The sequence below is a fragment of the Mustela putorius genome, unplaced genomic scaffold (assembly GCF_011764305.1).
Source record: "Mustela putorius furo isolate JIRA1106 unplaced genomic scaffold, ASM1176430v1.1 tig00000151_pilon_pilon_pilon, whole genome shotgun sequence".
Classification (NCBI taxonomy): Eukaryota; Metazoa; Chordata; class Mammalia; order Carnivora; family Mustelidae; genus Mustela; species Mustela putorius.
The window spans coordinates 3319532-3325531 of record NW_025421296.1 but is presented as its reverse complement, the minus strand read 5'-3'; the positions used below and the strand labels follow the sequence as shown (position 1 = coordinate 3325531).

General features: G+C 34.3%; 1 long non-coding RNA gene across 1 annotated transcript; it reads left to right on the top strand.

The window, feature by feature from the left end:
• The first annotated feature begins 455 nt into the window (after positions 1 to 455).
• On the top strand, positions 456 to 5567 carry LOC101687211. The gene is made up of 3 exons (XR_200855.3): positions 456 to 563; positions 2752 to 3058; positions 5477 to 5567. It is a non-coding gene; the product is annotated as an uncharacterized LOC101687211 (long non-coding RNA).
• Positions 5568 to 6000: the final 433 nt, after the last annotated feature.

Sequence of the window (6000 nt, the reverse complement as noted above, 5' to 3'; positions counted from 1 at the left end):
TATTATCCAAGAAATGAAATTCAATCCAGTTTGTCATAGAAAATTCCCTTTTACCCAGACTTTCTATGGGGGATTCACCTACTTCAAATGAGAGTAAATCTTGAAGAAGACATCTGTTTTGTCTTACATGTTATGTGTGTCTTTATATTCACAATGATAGCATGTACTTTTTGTGTTTTCTAACCACACATACAGCAGATAAAGTTACAGTCACATTTTACTTTGTATTAAACATCTGGTATCAACAGAAGAAAGAAGAAAATATCATGATTGTACTCTCAGAGTCAATTCAGGAATATTAATCTGCTTTTATAATCATGTATACTATATCATGTCTAATTGGCCTTTGTGAATTTTTCTCCCTTGTGCCACCAAGTGAATTTAATAACTAGCATTTTAAAAAATGTAGTCATGTACATGGTTCTCATTCATCTCTGATGCTGCTTTATAGGAACTGGTTTTGAGTACTTAAGAAAAAAAGCTGATCTACACCCTCCCTGAACTGGTGTTAAACATCAGCTTCATGGCAAATGACCAATGGACCCAAAACAATGCCCTCTCAGGTGAGAAAATTCCAATGACGTTGGGATATGAGCTGTTAGAAGGGATACACAGCAGTTTCAGCATTTGAGGGAAGGTGTATTATTATGTCCCTGTTTAAATGGCCTTTGTCAAAGAGTAACTATGATAGGAGAACAGCTAATCCCTAACCAGCTGTTGTGGTGGAAGGCAACCTCTATCCATACACCACTGCACACAAATATAAGGTACAATAATGTTTGAAGTTTAATACATTTCAGACTTACAGCCACCCTTTTGTTTAAAACGAATTCTAACTTTCAGTTTCTGCCTGCTTCATTTCATGTTCCACACAGTAATTTTCTTTATTTTGCAGAACAGCCTTAACTTCTATTACCCTGTCACATTTTACTATGCATTAAGCATCTGGTATCAATAGACTAAACAACATAGAAAGTAGGATTATGCTGTCAGACTTAATAATTCAGAAATATTAACCAGCTCTGATAATTATCGGTGGTTCTTCATATGTAATTGGCCCTCAACGTACATTCCGTACTCCTGCGTAACTCTCTGCATACCAGTATAAGATAATAGTGCCTAATCTTTCATGTAACTAACAGAGTTAATTTGATTAAATGAAATCAATTCATCAGCAATAGCAGTTTCTTGCCGTAAAAAGATTAGTTAACCGCACACACAAAGATACCTGTACGTGCCCTACCAAACAGCTATTTAAAAGAACACAACGCACTTATTCCATACAGCATCAGATAAGGAAAGTTATTTAGCCTCAAGCAGACTTGAGAAAGGAAGAAAATAAGCCATGTTCAAGAAGACCTTGCCTGTGAAGTTAATGTCTAGGACTAGGTTTGCTGCAAGCTTCAGTCTTGAGACCATTTGCTTCCTTTAATTAAAACATATTTGTTATCTGCTGCAACTCCTTACCTGTAATATTATAGTACTGTTTTAAGATTTGCTTTATACTTTGTCTTAAACAGCTTTATTGCAATTTCAATATGTCATTACCAGTGGAGGAACACTTTACAGAATCCTGACCTGAAGCCATAAGTACTGATCCGAAGTTCTTGTTCTCATAAAATCCTTATTTGAACATTTTGACTTGAAAGAAAATCTTTTTTTAAAAAAATTCTTTTATTTACATTCAATTAATTAACATACAGTGTATTATTAGTTTCAGAGGTAGAGTTCAGTGATTCGTCAGTTGCACACAACACCCAGTGCTCATTACATCACGTGCCCTCCTTAATGCCCATCTCCCAGTTACCTCCTCTCCAGCAACCGTCAGTTTGTTTGCTATAGTTAAGAGTCTCTTATGGTTTGTCTCTTTTATATTTCCCTCCCTTCTCCCATAACCCTCTGTTTTGTTTCTTAAATTCCACATATGAGTGAAATCATATGATAATTGTCTGTCTCTGACTTATTTTGCTTAGCATAATTCCCACTAGTTCCATTTGTTGAAATGGTAAGATTTCATTTTTTGATGACTGAGTAGTATTCCATTGTATAATTATACCACTTCTTCTTTATCCATTCATCTGTCGATGGACATCTGGGCTTTTTTCATAGTTTGGCTATCGTGGACATTGCTGCTATAAACATTGGGGTACATGTGCTCCTTTGGATCACTCTTCTTGTATCCTTTGGATAAATACCTACTAGTGCAATTGCTTAGGGTTATAGGGTAGCTCTATTTTTAATTTTTTGAGGAACCTCCATATGGGTTTCCAGAGTGGCTGTACCAATCTGCATTGCCACCAGTAGTGAGGAGGGTTCATTTCCCCTTCAACTTGAAAGATAACCTAATAGGTTGATATTAGACATACTTTAAATGGTTTGCTAATTGATATTGGCATTTTACATGCTTCTGCAGTTTCCTCATATCTTCCCTTGCCCTCAACTGCCATTTCTTGTGATTGTCAGTATATCTGAGAGGAGTGGCCTCTTTTCTCTCTGGTTATTTTCTGCTATTTATGTGAAATGAACTTTAAAACAACACAAATAAACTTGCCAAAAGCAAGTGCTACATAGGTATAAATGTTCTGTGAGTAAGGAAAGGAGATTTATGGAGTAAATGTTTTGTGAGTAAGGAAAGGAGGTTTACAGATCAGCAAGGTGAATGAACTCCAGTGCACTGTCTTCTGTTTAATATGAACTCTAAATAGGTTCAAAGCACTTTTGATTGCTTTCTGTGTCTTAACTATGTTTCAGATGGATAAAGCTTGAGGATATTTGAGTTATGTATGGGACATACGGAATATTTATAGTGAAGAAAGACTTCATGTGTTGAAGGAAGGATCCACTGGGTGCATTATTCAAGTGATCAGTGACTGCTCCTCAGAGTCTAAAATCATCATGGATCTGCCTGTCTTTCACAAGAGCATACTTACAGGAAACTAGTATAACAAAAGTTTTTTCCTATCTGATTTATCAATATTTGGCTGCATAAACTAGACTTTTCATCTCTATAATAAAGTTTCTAATGAAAAGAAAAAGGGAAATTCTTACAATGTAGAAGGTAAGACCTCAGAGAAGTAGAAGATATTTATGAAGAAGCTCAATTATTTTGGCAAATCTAACTCCTAAAAAGAAGCAGAATTATTTAACCTCTTTGAGACTCAATTTCCTCATTTGTAATTAGAATAATGGCACTCAACTAATAGAGGCTTTCTGAGGATTAAGTTTGTTATGTAAAGCAGTAAGCATGATACATAATAAATGTTTAATAAATGTTCAGTATATGGACTCCTACTTTCCTAGAATCCATTAAACATTTGTGCCCCAATTAGGTGTAACTCCTTTTAACATGCTGTGACTAAGTTAAATGATTAAATATCACTATTTAATATGAATTATTATGAGTATTAAATTAAAAAGATTAATTTTCCTTTTAAAAATGGCTTTAAAAAGTTTTGTTTTATGAAAAGCAATTTGATTGCAACTTATCCACATATATAATATTTCCCCCAAAGAATTTAATCAATAGGGGAACATTTTAAGACATGATTTAGAGGGAGAAACATCAGGAATATGTGTTGTAAAAAATACAAGCTGAAGACTTCAGATATGATTCCTGGTCCATGAATGAGCTGTGATTCCTGGTGCATAAATGGCAACAGAACTCTTAAAAAGAAACAATAAATTTGAATAACCTGTTTAAAAAATATCATTGTTTTTGTTTCTTGCTTTAGTTTAAAAGAAACTCTTATGAGCACTCTCTGTATACCAAGCACCATGCTAGGGACAGAGAATACAAATACAAAATAAAACACAGCCACTGATCTCATCTTCATAGACATTATAGCCCCTGCTTATAAAAACAATCTAAATGCAGTAATAGAAATAGACACAAGTCTTTCTGGACCACAGATAAAGTTAACCTGACTTGACCAGTGCAGGAGAGGACAAGAAGATGGGAGAGGCTTCTTGAAGGAGGTGGCACCTCTGCTGAATCTGATGGGGGAACGAGGCGAAGATGGCAAAGGCATTCTGCACATGTCCTACGAATGTGTGCCGGGAACTGCAAGTACAGATGTGAGTCAGAGCACGTACAGGTGGAAGGCAAAGCATCAAACTGAGAGCTAGGGCTAGATATGGGATCAGACCATTAGAGCCTTGTATGCCAACACAGGAGCTTAAATTAACCCAACAGATAGATGAGTATTTAAGGGTTTGATCAGCATACTCAATCAGTTGAGTTTGTATTTCAGATAAAACAGTCTAACTTTTGTGTGCAGACCAAATTTAACAAGGATTTTGGGGATAAGATAGTGGAAGTGATACTCTGTATTGACACTGACCTCATGTGATTATAAATAAAGACAAATACCTGGATTAGGACAGGGATAAGTTAATATCCTGCCAATATACTCTCATATGCATGTGGGCCACATGAAAACACATACATACACTTTTAGCTCTTGCAGTGCTATTTGTAAGACTAGAAACAACTCTGGTGTTTTTGTTTATATTTAATGCCCAAATTCAAATATATATGTGTTTGGTAATTGCAGTGAGAATATCTAGGAGTATATGAAGGAATCAGCAAGTTTGATTTCTCCAGTTTTTTCCCAGTCATGTCATACTGAGTTTCCTCTTGCTTATCAAAAGTCATGTTGCTTTGTAAAGCAAATTCAATTAGATGTAGTCTGAGGAAAACGACAATACCCCTTGGCAGATTAGCCCCACATCATTATCTTAGTCTGCTGTCCTTTGCTGTAGATAATCATTAGAGTCATTTGATATAAATTAAGAGTAAGGCAAATATATGACTATCAACACTATTGGTAAATTTTTCTCCAGAAATTCTACCCAATATAATAAGGCAAGAAAAAATGTATAATGCATATAGATACTGGTAATTAGCTGACAAGTATCTTTGTTATTTTTCTTTTGGTTAAACAGAACAGAATCAACTATAAAAACTGTTAGAACTAATATGGATGTTGGATAATAAGGCAGATTATGAAGTAATAAAAAATTTTGAAGTTACTATATATTAATGATCACCTAAAAATAATGGGTAACAGTTTGATTCCTAGTAAAAATCAAAATGTAAAATATTTAGGAATAAGTTAACAAAAGTGTGTAGGAATTATGTGAGGAAAACTGAAATCTATTACTGTAGATGGTAAATACAGAGTTAAATAAATTGAGTGAAATACAAAGTTTCTGAATTAGAGGATTTACTGTTTTCAGTATGCAAATTTTATCTCCAATTAATCATACATTCATGTGAACAAAATGAGGATACTAATGGGGAAGATTTTAGAATGTAACACAATTATTCTCATATTTTTGGGAAGTAAAACCATGCTTGAAATTGCCAGAGCAATTTTGAAAATAAGGTGAAAATTAGGGGTCCTTGCCCTAAAACAGTAGCATTTACTATGAAGCAATGATAATTCCATTTATTTTTTTCTTGTTGTTATTGCAGTACTGAGACAAATCAACAGAAAGACTAGAGCAGTATCTATAGGTGTGCCTCAAGAACTCCAGGCCTCAAGAACTCCAGGACTGTAAGCTGTATAAAGGTATTAAGCAGGATGTTCATGATGTTTAATTTACTGATATACATTTTGAGTTTCTAAGAAGTTATTATACACAATCATTTTCAGGCTTATTTGATCTCAGCAATCTTTTGAAAATGCATCTTGCAAGATAAATTTTCTCATAAATTTGAGGCAAGTTAAAAGAAAAACAATTACATATTTGTACAGTCCAGTCTTGAACAGTGTGGGAGTTAGGGGTACTAATCCCCATGCTGTGAAAAATCCATGTATAGCTTTGACTTCTCCAAAATTTAACTACTAAGAGCCTCGTATTGATCAGAAACCTTACTGATAATGTAAAGTCAACTAACATATTTTGCATGTTATATGTATTGCATACTGTAGTCTTACAATGAAGTAAGCTAGGCAAGAGAAAATATTATTAAGAAAATCCTAAGGAGGAGAAAAT